The 17,217-nt window shown below is 42.1% G+C and overlaps 1 protein-coding gene across 1 annotated transcript in view; it reads right to left on the reverse strand.

The window, feature by feature from the left end:
* LOC122814914 (probable ATP-dependent RNA helicase DDX43) overlaps positions 1 to 17,217 on the reverse strand; it is a 1,494,383-nt gene that overhangs the window by 1,176,394 nt on the left and 300,772 nt on the right. The window lies entirely within an intron of this gene.

The raw sequence follows: 17,217 nt of genomic DNA on the forward strand, positions 1-17,217 counted from the left end.
GTGTGTGTGTGAGTGAGCTGCTTGGAGCAGGGGCATGAAGCACTGGTTTCACAGAGAGGTTGCTGGAGGACATGGCTTGGACACTCAGCTGAGGACTAACCCTACAGCTGCCTCAGTGGGAGTCTTATTGGGGACCTGGAGAGATAGAGAGAGAGAGAGAAAAACTCAGATGCCAGACTGAGTGTGTTCCCTGTGTGCTCTTAAGGGAAATTGTGCTTGATGCAGAGAGTTGCATCTAGAAATACTGTGTGTATCTATTTTTATTCCACGTGAACATCCCTCTCTAGTGTCAGTGGTGAGGATTCAGGCTCCTTGATTACTGGCTCAGAGAAGGGACATGGCAGATGCCTTGAATAGCAACCAGTATACTTTTAACATTTTTCTGTTTCTCTTTGTTTTCTTTGCAACCCTAATGTTCTAATGCACTTTCTGTCCTCACTTTAAAGCAACTACATTTTTCTAAAACCTAGATTTGCATGAAGGGGGAGTTAAGCTTGCAGTTGCTATCAAGAACTAAGATGTGTTACTCTGTGATGCAGTAAGATGACTGCACACCTAGACTTCTGTTTAGGCATGGAATTGAATGCAGTCTGTAGTTGTTTTCACACTATTCATACCTTTGTGTGCATTAGGCCCCAGTTAGAAAAAATAAGGTACAAAACCACTGCACTTAATGAATTAGTTACATAACTCTAAACTCTTGTTAAGGGGACTGTAATGATACCATACATGTTTAAGCTTCAATATTTATTTTTCTTTCTGGGGTTATCAAAGTAAAGATAATGCAAACTCCCCATAATATAAATCATTTTCATTTTTGGTGATAAAACTAATTAACTTTACAAAACATTTAACTACAAGAGATAAGATTTATGGAGATATATTTTTCATCACTATAATTTCTCTTGGCACCTAGGCAAGGTTTACACCATGTTTTTTCATACTTTTACTGTAACATTAGGGACATGCAAAGCTATAACTATAACTACATTTTCAGCTTTGAATTCTGGTGGATATTAGATTGAGTGTTGAACAATGAAAGCTGTATTGAACACAACAGAAGGCAACACTAAATATACAGTGATGTAACCAGGAAAAACAAGGGATCTTGGAGTCGTGTCACTGCTGCATGCTGAGTGTACTATGGGCAGTCAGTAGAGCGAGACTGGAGAAAGCAGGTTAAAATGAAACACAGGAAACATGTCATGAAGCAGAGTTCAGCAGCATAACAAAAAGCAGTATTAGCCACAGACAACGTACTAGACAGGAAATGTGCACACAAAACAGTTTTCTAATATTGCATTATGTAGTGCAGCACAGCAGAAAAAAAACATCTGCAGGGAAAAGAAACACAGTATTTAATAGCACAGTGTTTCCTGTCAACAGATTACCAGCTGTGGCCAGACAAATAAGTTAGAAAAATAAAGTTACAACTGCAGTATAAACAGGAACAGCATGCCTACTAAGAATGAAGCAGATGTTAGAAGCATGGAAAAGAGAAATGTATTGTTTGAGTAGCACCACATTACAATGGTGTATACAAGAGAAAAAGGAATGCATTATACAGCTTCTCGGCAAACTAATAAACAATGAGCCCAGCAACACTATATCCCATTGATGGAAACAATGCCCCCCATTAAGGTAATCAAAGAAAACAACTGACAGCATCTGCAGAATACATTAGGGTGCACAGCCATGGCTATGTAGACATGGCCCATATCTCAAGATAGTGGCAGTGAAATGTGGCAGGCAGGAACACACGATTATGTCTTGTATAAGAATCAAGCTTACCAACCATACAAAAGCCAGCCATTGTGTGTGTATTAACTCATGGTACTAGGGTGCTGACCCATTGTTCTAGGATAGGTACTGTACACCCTACCAAAGCATAGTTGATGCACAACATAAAAAGTTAAATGGCCACAAACTTTTGTGAAATGACACACAGAAAATAAAAATCACATACAGTCTGGAGCAACTCATGTGCATGCGAAATGCACCTCAACACACCTGCACTGCTTCATGCTTGTATAAAAGCAGGATAGGAGTGGCAGCAATTAATTAACTAACATGCTTAATTGCAGAGTCAGGAACACAGCAGAAATGTACAAGGTTAAGACCGTCATGCAGATTCAGTAAACTCCATGTAAGCTTTTCACAGACCCTACACAGAGTTTACATGTTACAGCCACCATGCTCAGCATGTGGCAGCACCCAATACCTATTAATAGGGCGTGGTACACCTAAGCTAGGTTTCACAGCTTGCAACAGTTTTGCTGGCCATGAAACCTTGAAAGTGAACACAGATATTAATTCCTTGTAAAGGACAGCACATACGGTCCGCGAATTGCTCAGAATGCCCCTATAATCACCAGGGCTGTACACATATAATTTCTCAAACTCTTACAGCAAGAAATATAGACAAAAGCCTTAAATAATGTGGGGACAAAGGATGAAAGCTAGGGACACACATTAAATATTGCTATTACAAACTTAGAAAGTTGATAGAATGACGGGTTTTGCATTTGCATGCATTTTCTGAAGGGTATGAATTCATACCTCTCAACTGTACAGATTGTTTGCAGAATGTCCAGATTTTCCCCTAATTTTTGGTATGTTTTTCATAATATTGTGGTTTCTGGCAAATTAGTGGCAAATTATTTAAGATTAAAGTTAGAAAATAATGACAGACATTTGAGTTTCAGGCTTCATACCTTTCAGAAAATTCATGCTAATGCAAAACCTGTTATTCTATCAACTTTCTAAGTTTGTAAACAAAATATTTAAAAATCGTCCCTATTTTTGGGCCTTTGTCCCACTTTTATTTATGGCTTTGTCTAGATTTCTTGCTCTAAGAGGTTGACAGGTATGTATGAAGTCTGAGACTCAAATATCTGTCACATACCTCTCAACCTATGGTCTGTCACTATTTTCTGACTTCAACCCTCGATAATTTTCTGATGATTTTCCAGAAAACCACAACTGTATGTGAAATAGACAAAAAATATGAGGCAAAATCTGGACATTCTGAAAAAATCTGTACAGTTGAGAGGTATGGCTGCATAAATAGCTGTATATCTGTTAGTGCAACATATATGCACAGAGACCAACTTAATGAGAGGACAAATAACCAGTTATAGGGCATATCTGACATAGATGTCACATGGGAATGTGTTTGAATGTATCACTCTCAACATCTTTGAGCAAGAAATGTGGAAAAAGCCATAAAATGGGGTACAAAGGGCCCGAAATATGGACATATATTTAATACTCCACATCCAAACTTATGAAGTTGATAGAATATATAGGTTGTACATTAGCATGAACTTTCTGAAGAGTATGAAGTTTGAAACTCAAATGTCAATCATCAGTTACTGACTGCACTTTGCAATGATGTACCAATGATTTGCCCAGGAAAACAACATGTTATGAGGAAAATATCCCAACTATGAGACAAAAACTGGACATTCTGCACAGATCAGGACATTTGAGAGGTATGCATCCAAATGTCTGTAATATTGAGTCACATCAGTTCAGAGATCATCCCAGTGATATGGCAGAAAGCCACACATTTGACAAAGAACACATCTGGACATCCTGTGAATATCTGGACAGTTGACAGGTATGCATGTGAAGTATATGGTCCAAACACAGTACAGGACAGTGTACCTACAGTGCAGATTATTGTGATAGCCCATTCTTGGCATTCTGTCCTAAAGCCGTGTTAATGATCTGTAACAGGATATGGGACTGCCATGTAAAATGATCACTCGGGAAGTGTGTGTATAGAATAGGAACACACAGATGAATTGTAGGAATGAACACCGGGAAAGAGTACAGGTGAAACTCCTGCATGTACAGCAGATGACATCATGTCAATGGAAGATAGTTGTAGCAGCAATACCAAGCACATATCTATATGGTACAGTTCAGACTGTACCATGAAAATGCATTGTCTGTGACTGTCACACAAAGTGACATAGCAATGGGGAGGATATGTGTGTGAGATAAGCATCCTTACATGAATAATGCAGAAGACATCTATCAGAGATCTGACATACAATAGAGGTAGAGTGCATATTGAGAAGCTGTGCAAACTGATATACCTGAATATGAGTGCACTGCCAGTGGAGGTCTCTAGCATGGTGACCACAGGTAAAGAATCATGGCAAATACTGCAAGAACCAACCACAACCATGGACAATATCTGAATAATACCACCACTAATCCCATGCCTCTGACATAACATATGTGATGTAGAGTGACAAGAGATGAGCCTGCACACACACACTGGACAACTAGTATGATACATCCACACTCTATGAAGGTAACCACTCACATTGTCCTGGTACTGTAATATCTGTAGGAGGTGTTAGGAGGGACACTGCCATACCTGCATGTGACAGTATAGGCACTACAGGTTATTTACCTTGTGTACATGACATATATCTATGGCACAATTCACACTGCAACAAATGATATACATGCCATTAATGTTGTCAAACACCAGTGTGTGCATTGTGTGCATAAGGTGAACAGGTAGCACACATGCATCTGGTGTAACAACTTGATTGGTGTTCCACACCATCATTCCTCACAAAGAATACCTAGGTATGAACAATAAGCTGTGTGACCCTTCAGCTACACATCACTCGAATATGTGTAGGGAGGTACATGGAGAATGGTGCATTGTATTCAGTTATTGGTGTGATGAAAGTTGGGAACCATGACGTTAGTATGCCCTCTGATGTGCATGTCCTTCACATACCCAGTACTTGTGTTACAGTCAAGGGAGTAGTCAGCACTGTGACCACATGTTGGTGGATGTACCATTTACCCTCTATCCCAGGACACAGGTCACATACCTATCGGTCTGATTATAGGGTGTGATGTCCACATTATACTTGGGTGGTTATCTGTTTCCTAATGCAACACATCCCTCCATGTGTCTCATCAATACAGGTGTTGTCATGGCTGTGGAAGCAGTGTCTGGTATGTGTTGATATTGTGTGTATTATACTAATATCACAGTTGGAATCAGTGTTTGCCCAGAAGCTGCAGTCCTTCAGGCAGCTGTTTGGATGCAGCATGTGTTTGTCATCTGTGATGTCCATCACTTAGCTAAGGGGCAGGCAAGAGCCTAGCAGACACCCCTGCTGTACTGACCTGATAACTGGGACTGAGGTATATATCACATCACACATTTCAACATAGTGAAATGCTACATATGTCATACACATTTGCTGCTTATGGCCACATGTGGCAGTGTTGATTGAATACCACAGTGTGACTTTTTGTCAAATGCCTTCACCTGGTAAAGTTCCACAAGATGATACTGTTGCCATCATGCATGCCCTCAATGGCCTCTTTGAGGACATCTATTAGATGTAACTGACCTGATGTAGCAGTAACAACTCACAAAGGTCTATTGCACGCACCTGGAATATTACTAGTATGCATGCAGAAGAGGTTCATGATGGCATGTTGGTCTATCTCACAGTCAAGGAGAGTCAGGATGTCTCTATACATGCATGCATCAGGTACTGCCCCCCAACTCAGGTGGATGCATGTTGATCTACACCCTTGGACGGGAACACAGGCCATGTGGAGGGTGTGTTGAAATGTGTATTCCACTGTATCAGGAAGGTGTATGTGTAGGGTCATGCCATAGGTGATCTGTGATGTTATCACAGCACACTGATTCCATGTGATAGGCTGGGAGGAAGGTAAGACAGTACATACTGCCTATTGTGATCTGGCTTAGGGCTTTAACATAATCACACATGTAGGTATGGTATCATTGAGAAAATCCCCAAGCTGGGATTAAACCTTACATCAGTTGATGGGTAAACAATTGGCTCACTGACAGAACATATCATGTGACATTTGGTGAATCAACTTGTACCAGTAGAGCTGTCACCATTGGCAAACCCCAGAAATATGTGCTTGGCCTTTCACTGTTTGAACTGTATTTCTTGACAGTTCAGGCTAAAGTACATGGCCTTTGACTTACCACGTTTGCTGATTCTTGCATATTGTGTGCAATCATTGAGTCCACCAATTGTGATAATACAGTACAGGAGGAGCTAACACACAACAACTGAATAGTGACAAAGACATACAATCTACAAATTAATGCATAAATGTGCATTTATAATGCAGTCCATCTGAAAAGTGGTATTCCATGTGAATCACAACATTGACAACAGTCCAGCTATGCAAAAACCAAGTGATGCAAGCACAGGGATCACATTTAGATAGCAATCTGAACTTTACTCACCAAATGTCCACACTGCTATTGAAATTCTATGTTGTGCGCATCATAAGTCACGCCATCGTATTCACATCTTAGAACTGTATGACAGCACTGTAGTCAAACCTCATTACACTACTAATAAACTATAATGTTCTTTTTTACACGTAGCAGCTGAAGAGACCACAGGGATTTCTCAGCAAGATAACACAGAGCCTACTCACCATGCTATGATGTATGTGGATAGATTAAAATGTCGTTTTATTGTAAACTTTATTGCATAGGATGACATGGCTTCTGCCTGGCCCCCAGGACAGTCTCTAACCCTGCCCTGGTGGGAGTACTGCATATCTAAAAATGTAATATAGCTGATAACATCAGCAGTGTCTGTTAAGGACAAGAGGACAGTGTCCCACATGCTGGCGTAAAATGCTCTCTATAATGTCAAGCAAAAGCTCATACACACACACACACACACACACACACACACACACACACACACACACACACACACACACACACACACACACACACGCACACACACACACAGTTGACTGCACTGAAAATAGAACCCCTGTCTAAGTTTAAAAACTATAGAACACAGTATTTTATGCCAGTGCCACAGCCCAAGTCTGACAGACTGTGTCAGACAACGCTTTATAGCTGATGACATCAGCATTGCCTGGTGAGAAGTATATGATAATAACACTGTCCCACATGCTGGTGTAAAAGGTTCTCTGTAATAACTAGCAACAGCTCACACATGCACACACACACACACACACACACACACACACACACACACACACACACACACACACACACACACACACACACAGAGTGAGCATAGAACCCCTACCTATTTAAGTACACAGAACTTTACACAAGATCCACAGCTCAAGTCTGACTTGGAATGTGTCGGACAACACTTTATAGCTGATGACATCAGCAGTGTCTGGTGAAGAGAATATGGTAATAACAGACACACACACACACACACACACACACACACACACACACACACACACACACACACACACACACAGTTGACTGCAGTGAGAATAGAATCCCTACCTAAGTACACAGACTACAGACTGTAAGTGGATAATCAAGCTAGATGCCCTTTTTTCTCCTGGCATCAATGAACAACTATGAATATTCTTACTAACTAACAAATGTTTCATTTTTTGTAATAATAATATTTATGTAAGTTAGATTTTGTATCCATTCAACAATAGATATGTCAAAAGAGGAAATTGATACAAAAAATGTATTAATATTATAGTCTGGAATAATAATTGTATCTACACTCTTTACTATCATTTATGTGAGTACAAGGAAGTTTCTTGTAAAGGTTTGTGTTTAAGAAAAACTGATTGTAATTAATGAACAATCAGGCACAACTGATTTTTTGCACAAGGGGGCTGATTGGGATTAGTATTTATATGGGAAGGTTTGATGTATTGTATTAGCACTGATGAAGGCTGTTAGCTGAAACCAGTATGCTTTTTATACACCTTTTGTTGTTTGGATGTGTATCTTCTATCTGATGTGACAATAAACTTAGAGTCTTATGGACATTTTTCATATTTTTTTGTTTTTTTATGGAGACAGCCTTTAAGAGTGCTGGCTGGCATATTTTGTGGATTGTTACCATTGGGCCTGGCACCTTGCCATACTTGCGTGGGGGTTTGATTCAGCTGAGACTACAGCACACAATACTTTATGCAAGTGCCACAGCTCAAGTCTGATTTATACAGAACTGCAGATGAATTTATAGTAAATGACATCAGCAAACCACTTGGGAGATAATATGTTGGGAGGCCTGTATGAAATGGATGTGTAGGCATCAGCAAGTATCAAAATACTGGCATTGTATGGCAGTGGAGAAGTAACTGTAGGATGCACACATCTGCTCTGTTGTCTAAACACACACACACGCACACACACACACACACACACACACACACACACACACACACACACACACACACACACACAGTTGATTGCAGTGAGAACAGAACCCCTACCTATATAAGTACACAGGCTACAGAACACAATACTTAATGCAATCACCACAGCTCAAGTCTGATTTATACAGCAGTGCAGGTGAACTTATAGATGACATCAGCAGGCCATGTGGGAAACAAGAGTTTGGAATGCCTGTATGAAATGGATGTGTGGGCATTAGCAAGTATCAAAATGCTGTCATTGCATGGCAATGGAAAAGTAACTATAGGATACACACATCTGCTTTGCTGTCTGGACACACACACACTCCCAGTTGACTGTAGCGAGAACAGAACCCCTACCTATGTAACTACACAGGCTACAGAACATAGTACTTAATGCAAGTGCCACAGCTCAAGTCTGAGTTATACAGGATTGCAGGTGAACTTATAGTAGATGACATCAGCAGGCCATGTGGGAGAAAAAAGGTTGAGAGGCTTGTATGAAATGGATGTGTAGGCATGAGCAAGTATCAAAATATTGTCATTACATGGCATTGGAAAAGTCACACTAGGATACACGCATCTGGTCTGCTGTCTAGAGGCACACACACACACACACACACACACACACACACACACACACACACACACACACACACACACACACACACGCACACACACACTTGACTGCAGTGAGAACAGAACCCTTACCTATATAAGTACACAGGCTATAGAACACTACTTAATGCAGGCACCACAGCTCAAGTCTGATTTATACAGCAGTGCAGCTGAACTGATAGTAGATGACATCAGCAGGCCATGTGGGAGACGAGAAGTTGGGAGGCCTGTTTGAAATGGATATGTAGGCATGAGCAAGTATCAAAATACTATCATTACATGGCAGTGGAGAAGTAACTGTAGGATACATACATTTGCTATGCTGTCTAGACACAAGCACACACACACACACACACACACACACACACACACACACACACACACACACACACACACACACACACACACACACACACACGCACACACAGAGTTGACTGCAATAAGAACAGAACCCATACCTATCTAACTACACAGACTACAGAACACAGTACTTAACACAAGTGCCACACCTCAAATCTGATTTATACAGGAGTGCAGGTAAACAGGTGTATAAACACAAGTGCCCTTATTTGGGTCTATATTGCAATAGCGAAAATCCTTTTAAGTGAATGCAAAAACAGCGACAAGTATTGTGCGAACCACGATTATGCCGAACGTACTAAACCGCGAAATTCAAAAAGTCAAATCCCCATAGTCGGCCAGCACCACTTCCCACTACATACTGCCTACCCAAACAAAATGAATAAACCACATACATACACTAACCAAAACCCTACTTCTAACCCTAAAGTAAAGCACCAAATCCCTACTTCTAACCCTACACTAAACCTTACATACATTACTATCTATGCACTTACCTTAACCCGCACCCTAACCCTAAGGTCCATAACTATTGCACACTTACCTTACGGAGCTGTACCGCAGATGGGCCAACCATGACACTTCGATTTTTTGAATTTCGTGGTTTAGTATGTTCGGCATAATCGCGGTTCGAGCAAAACGTGTTGCTGTTTTTGCATTCGCTTAAAAGGATTTTCACTATTATAATATAGACCCCCCTTATTTAGCATAGTTGGATGGTTGTTTTTAGAAGAGCGTGTTTGTGAGCAGCACCAGATGGCCCTGTCCATGAGGGACATATGTGTCAGCTCAGAGGTGACTGTACAATCACACAACCAGTAGTCAAGGTTGAGATTGAACAGGGTCATTGAGAAGCACTCCTTCACATGCAGTGGGAGCCTATTCCAGCCTCTGTGGTGGCACCCAAGTCCCTCACAGACAGGCCCAATTGTTGCAGCTCACAAAATCATTCTGCTAACAATGACCATCTAAATATGTTTAATAAGCGTACTTGTGTTTTTACACAACTAAGTTTCTATTATCTCATGTATAGTGATAACCATGTACTCCTAAAACTTACCAATACAATATGGGAGACATGCAAGTATATGATGATTCTGGAATAAATGCTCTTTCTCTCAGGTAACAATAAACCAGATTTCAAACAGGTTATCAGCACACGCACTTCACCTCCTCAACAAAGTGCACAACATATAAACCCACATATGCAAAGGTACTCAATAGAAGCTTACGGAAAGAGCAGAGACCTTGCAAATGCAAACCTTCTGCACACATGACAGTCCCAACGAAACCCATTACACATATAAAGAAAGTATCAATGTCTCACCCATTTAGCCCTTAAAGCAAAACACCTCAAATCCAATGTCTTGATCATTGGCGAATCTATAGTGAGACACACAAATGTCCCCCCTCACCAAGTTGTACTGTCAGGTGCCAGGATCCGCAAAGTCATGCAAACACTCAAGTTTCTCAATAACAACCACAGTTACACCTCTGTCATACTTCATGCTGGAGAAAATGACTTGAGACATACCTCAATGGACTATATGAAGAGAGATATGACTGACCTCTCAGATTATGTGTCCCAGACAGGTATGTCTGTAGCCCTAAGCAGCATTCTTCCTTTACTTGGGATGATGCCACAGTACAAACAAAAGAATTGTTGACTTCAACAATTGGCTTAGCTACTGGTGTCAGTTTAGGGAAATCCAGTAGTTGCCAGGCTGGTGTGATAGTGTCAATAAACCACGCTGCTTTGCCAGGTATGGTCTTTATCTGTCACCTCTAGCCTTTTGCTTACTGGCCAAGATACTTGCCTCTCCCAGAGTGACATTTTTAGGCAATGTCTTAAGAACAAAGTTCCTGATGTAAAAATATCCTCAAAAGACAAACTCAATGGAACAGGCTCCCCATCCATGTGAAGCAGAGTTCCTCCCTAACCCAATTCAAGTGCAACTTGGCAATTGGATGTGAAACCGGAAATTCAACCCTGGTTTGGCACCTATGTCTCTAATGCAAACAGGTAACCTGTAAATGGTTCATCTTCCAGGCTCATGCTTACACTTACCAAGGGTGTCAGAACTTGTCAGAGATTTGGGATGCATGGCTAGGCTTAAAAAGGCCCTTGTGGTCATTAGCCTAGTAAACACCTATGAAACTATAAACCTATCAAGGTTAAACTTCTTAATGCTAAAAGGCTAAATCAGAAACTACACTCAACGGAGGCACTTCTTACTTGGAAAGATGCAGATGTGTGTGCAGTCACAGAGATACGGTCTAGTGCCACAGAGGGTACTCCAGCCATGAAGGGCTATAATGGCTTCCACACATTCAGGTCACAAAATGAACATGAAAGAACCAACGGAGGAGGTGTATCCATCTTCATAAAAGAAAAGTGCATCTCAAGACTGGTAAGCAGTATGACCCCTAGAGATACTCCAAGTCCAGCTAACTGTAGGAAACCCCCCCTCCATGTCATTCATAGCTACAGGTCCACCACCATGAACCATGAAAACCAAACAGTGCCTTTCTGGCCTTTCTTGACTCACTCATAATGCATCCAAACACCCTAGGCATGGGTAACCTTAACTATCCTTCCACTGGTTGGGATACATATATGAGCTGAAACATGCTCACCCTAAGGTTCCTGCTCTTTGTAAACATGAATGCTCTGTAACAGTTAGTTTGCACCTCCAGAAGGGGCTCAAATATCCTTGACCTAGTACTCACTGACATGGGAGATCACTGCACCACGCCATGTGTGAAACCTTCCCTAGTAACATCTGACTATACATCAGTCACATTCAATGTAACAATTGTACCTGACCCCCCCCCCCCCTTAGGAACCAAAAGGTTGAAAAATCTCTACAAAGCAAATTATAGCCTTTTAAGCGATGGCATATATAGTTTCAAATCACCACTGACAATAAAGACTCCTACATGGAGGTGTACACAAGTGCCCTGTATAAACACCTTTACAAGTGTATAGACTTAGCTGTACCAGAACAGATCAAAACTTTCTCACAAAAAACAAGCCATCTTGGTGGAGATCTAGCATAAATAGATTGTACAACAAGAGAAAGAAACTGATGTCCAGGAATAAGGGGGAACAGTCTCAGCAGAATAACACCCACCATAGCTTGAACAAGCAAATTAGACACCTGTCAAAGTCTGCTAAAGCTAATTACAAAACTAAATCAGCATCCATAGCTAAGGATAATCACAAGGCATTATTTAGCTATGTCTGTAATGTAAAAGGGAAGGCCCGGCTTTGAACCAAATTCAGAGTGGACAGTACCACTCATACTGAACTTGAGGACATAGCCAACGTGTTAGCAGACAGGTTTGGCAACAATTTCACACTCCTGTTTCCACAAATCATACCCCTCAACAGTTTTGTACCTATTATCTCCAAATAACAGGTCATATCCTCACTTGTCAATGCAAAAAACACAGCCTCTATGGGACCAGATAACATCCCATTCTGCTTACTAAACAGTCTAAAGTAAGAGTTGGCAGAACCACTGGGCACTCCCTTCAACCACAGTCTAAGTGCTAGCTTTCTCCCAGCAGTGGGGAACACAGCAACCATAATAATCTTGCAAGGGGGGGGGGGTCCCTCAACCGACCTGGGGAATTAAACACCCATAAGCCTGACCAACCTTGTCTGTAAGGCAATGGAGAGAATCATCTTGGACCTTATCAACAAAGACATTGGTGACCTTCAAACTCTTCACCCGAAACAGTTTAGCTTCATCAAGGGCAGATCATGCCTGTTAATCCAAGTGGAATTCTTCAAGAGTGTCACCAAAGCCCTGAATGAAGGAAAATCAGTGCATACTGCCTATCTCAGTGAAAAAATCTGGCCTGTGGCTCAACAAGTTCGCTGATGACTGCAAACAGGGCACAATCATTGGCTCCCCAAATAATGTCACCAAACTACAATATGTGATCACATACATAAATGATTGTTGCCAAAGCCACAGACTTAAAATTAACCCAAAATAACGCACTACAATTCATTTCTGCAAAGGAGAAGTCCCTGCAAATTACAATATTAATAACAGCCCCTATGTTCTAACCCAATGGTGAGAGATTTGGGAATGCAGGTTGATGGCAACCTCACCTTTGATCATCATGTGTCCACAGTGGTAATGAAGACCCTTTACATTGCACACCTCATAAGTGAGGGCACAGCATCCAAGACTAAGGATGTTATAACTTCACTGTACTTGTCCCTCATCACACCAATAACAGAGTACAATGTTCCCTTTTGCATGTAACTCACCAGGAACCTGCACCTGCAGCAGCGGGAGAGACCTTAGAGGTTTCTTGCTAAGAAAATCCAGGGACTTACAACACATTACCTACACAGACAGACTAAAGGCCTTTTTGCTGTACTCTGCATCATATAGACTGCTGAGAGGTGACTTGTGGCTGGCCTACATAACAGTCTTGAACCCTCCTTAATGGAGATGCTGCACCTCTACAAATCACATGGGACAAGATTCACTCACTCTGGGGACCTTAACCTAGTCTGCGACATCAACAAGACATGCTGGAGAGGCAGATAGGTCTCCCAGAGATTGCCACTCCTATGGAACAAACTCCCAATTCACGTGAAACCAAGCTCCTCAATGACCCTATTTAAGTGTAACTGGGACATTTGGATGGGAAATCATAGATTTACCTGGGGGTGGGGAGTTCACCTATGTCACTTTTAGAGTCAATCAGTGTTGATCACAAATTTGCAAATATGGACTACATATCTTGGTCTATAAGGAAGCAATAGTTCAACTGGGGTAGGCTTGAAAAGATCCTAGGGCCATTAGCCTAGTAACCTCCTATGAATGCATGACTCTAGGGCCATTAGGGTAGTAGCCTCATATTAACCTATGAAGCTATGAACCTATGCAGGCCTGCTAACATCTTGTCTCACACATGGACTGCTGATGTCTACTATAAGTTAGCTGCAGTCTTACAAAGGTCAGAATTGTGCCATGGCGCATGCTTTATGCACTGTGTTCTGTAGTTTGGGTACTTACATAGGTAGAGATTCTAGTCTCCCTGCAGTCAACAGTGTGTGTGTGTGTGTGTGTGTGTGTGTGTGTGTGTGTGTGTGTGTGTGTGTGTGTGTGTGTGTGTGTGTGCTCTTGATTGATATTACAGAATTACAGAGAGCCTTTTCTTGCAGCATGTGGGACACTGCTATTATCATATTCTCAATGGACACTGCTGATTTCATCAGCTATATCAGATGTTTGGATATGCAGTCATCCCATCAGGGCATGGCCAAACACTGGTCAGGAGGCCAGGCAGATGTCACCTCATCCTATGCCAGACAAATGACAGTGAAATGGCTTTTAATCCATCCACATACATTATGGCATGGTTTGTAGGCCCTGTGTTATCGTCCTGAGAAAGTCCTGTGGTCTCACTAGCTCCTGCATGTGTCTGTAGAGGTACATTCAAATGAGAGCATTATACTGTATTACTGTTCTGATGAGGTTTGACTACAGTGCTGTCATACAATCCTAAGATCTGAATATGATGGCGTGACTTATGATGGGCACCATACATTTGTCCTGGAAGATCATGGAAGAGAGAAGTTAGAAAGTAATGATACACATTGCAGTTTCTGACCTCAACACCTTTACAAGAGCATTCACTATAACATTGTGAAATTTTGATGCTATCAACTGTCTAACTTTCCAAGGCCAATATAAGTCAAAGGCACAATGACCAGTTCAACAACACAAATGTAGATATACTAAGCACTATGTTAGCTATGCACCCTGAGCATCAGACACAGCTTTTGTATACCTGAATCCAAAAAATAGAAAACAGGGATATTGCACAGTTATCATCACTTGCACAGGGTGTTGTGTGGGGGGCAGGAAATCTAGGCTGACACAGAAGGTCGGTGAGTATGTGTGAGTAGGAAGGAGAAGAAGGCAGACTTTGGGATAAAACAACAATTGGCCAGAGAGACAAACTCAGTAACTGCTGTGTGTGTGTGTGTGTTTGTAGGGGTCTTCCAGGTGAAACTGGTGTGTGAGTGTCTGCAGTAACACAGCCAAGCTTTGTACTAGCTCTACATCTTGATCTGTCAGACAGGTGTGAGCCATGCATGATAGAAGTGGCAGTTCTTCATCGTTGTCATCCTCGAACATCAGAAGTGGCTCTGCCAGGAGTAGCAATGGCACATCCATGCCCATGGTCAGATGCAGTGCTGCTACCTGAACATGACTGATGTCTGCTGGATTAGCTCCCTTCACGGGGATGCTCAGGACCATGACCCCATGGTCTGCCACATCTGGATGTGGACAGTAGCCTTACTGATGGAGCAGTGAAACTTCTGCACTATGGGAGCGTGATCGGTCCTGGCCATGTTGGCTGACAGCAGATAATGTGGCTGACCCACACCTATGAGGATGTCATTCCCCTCCCAGCAGATGTTCCATTACAGACACTGCTTGTTCCATGACTGACACCCTCGGGTCCATCACAGACACCTCTCGTTAAAACGTATCATTCATCTGATCCAGTGAATTGGCGACATGGTGGAGGCAGTCACGCATGTCAGACTGTGCCACATCCACAACCCTGAGCATTTGTCTGTATTACCTATGGGAATGTGCCTGTGCCTCCATGATGGCCCTAACATACACTGAGTAGCACTGGAAGTGACACCTGGACCAGGTGGAGGAGGGACAGCAGGCCCCCTCTGAGCACCCCTATCAATCCTCCTGTGTGACACCTCACCCATACTTTGGCAATGAACAGACTCAATAGGCACTGAAGCCACAGTAGCCACACTTACCTGATCAAGGTCCTCGCATTTCACATGTCCAATATCTGTGGGCTCAGATGACTGTGTAGGCCTAGGCCTACTGGCTGTGTCTGATGGAAATGCAGGGGATGGCTGTATGTCAACCTCAGTGTCAGATTCAACCTCTGTACCCCCCAACTGTGCCTCAGTTTGGCCACCATCATCATCAGAGTCTGCAGATACACTGACATCAGGTGGCACAGGCCCCACTCTCCCACTCTCATGACCACCTTTGACAAAAAGTAACCAAAAATGCACCAACCAGAGGATTTTGAAAGCATAAAATCCACCTTTTAATAAAAGTTCCACACAAAACAATATTGAGCGCTTTCATTCCTACATAATGGGGACTTCCTCAGAATACAATATACCTGTGATAAAAAGCAAGAAACAGAGGAATACATTAATAGCTGCACTACTATAGTGCAATATATGCTAACAAAGTAACAGTGCTGACACCATTACAGACAGTACAGAAATAAGGGTCTATATTATAACATCGAAGTCTTAAAACTTTGAATGTTATAATATCGACCCCTATGCACCGAACACTGAAAATAGCAAAGCTGGAGAATATTGAATACTTTCCTAGGGAAATATTCAGTGGGCTGTTTCTGCAGCTTCGCTATTTCCTCGACTGTGGAGCGAAGGTTACGGACCGGGTTAAGGTAAGCGTGTGAACAGATCGGGTTAAGGTGAGTGTATGATAGTTAGGGGCCTTAGGGTTAGGGAGCGGGTGAGGTGAGTGTGCGATAGGAACCTTAGGGTTAGGGAGCGGGTAAGGTGAGTGTGCGATAGGGACCTTAGGGTTAGGGAGCGGGTAAGGTGAGTGTGCGAGAGGGAGTTTAGGGTTAGGGAGCGGGTAAGGTGAGTGTGCGATAGGGACTTTAAGCTTAGGGAGCGGGTAAGGTGAGTGTGCGATAGGGACCTTAGGGTTAGGGATCGGGTAAGGTGAATGTGCGGCAGTTACAGACCTTAGGGTTAGGGTTGGGTTAAGGTAAGTGGATAGCTAGTAGTGTATGTATGGTTTAGTGTAGGGTTTTGTGAAGTGTATGTGTGTGGATTATTTACTTTGGTGTGTTTGTATTGTGTGTATCAGAACGGCAAATTTTTTCCCTGGGAAAAAAAATTGCTATTCTGAGTATTCGATGTGATAGTCTTTCGATCTAAATGGTTCGATATTATAACATTTGAAGTTTTAA

Source organism: Protopterus annectens, chromosome 1.part1 (assembly GCF_019279795.1).
Source record: "Protopterus annectens isolate FY-2018-M chromosome 1.part1, PAN1.0, whole genome shotgun sequence".
Taxonomy (NCBI): Eukaryota; Metazoa; Chordata; order Ceratodontiformes; family Protopteridae; genus Protopterus; species Protopterus annectens.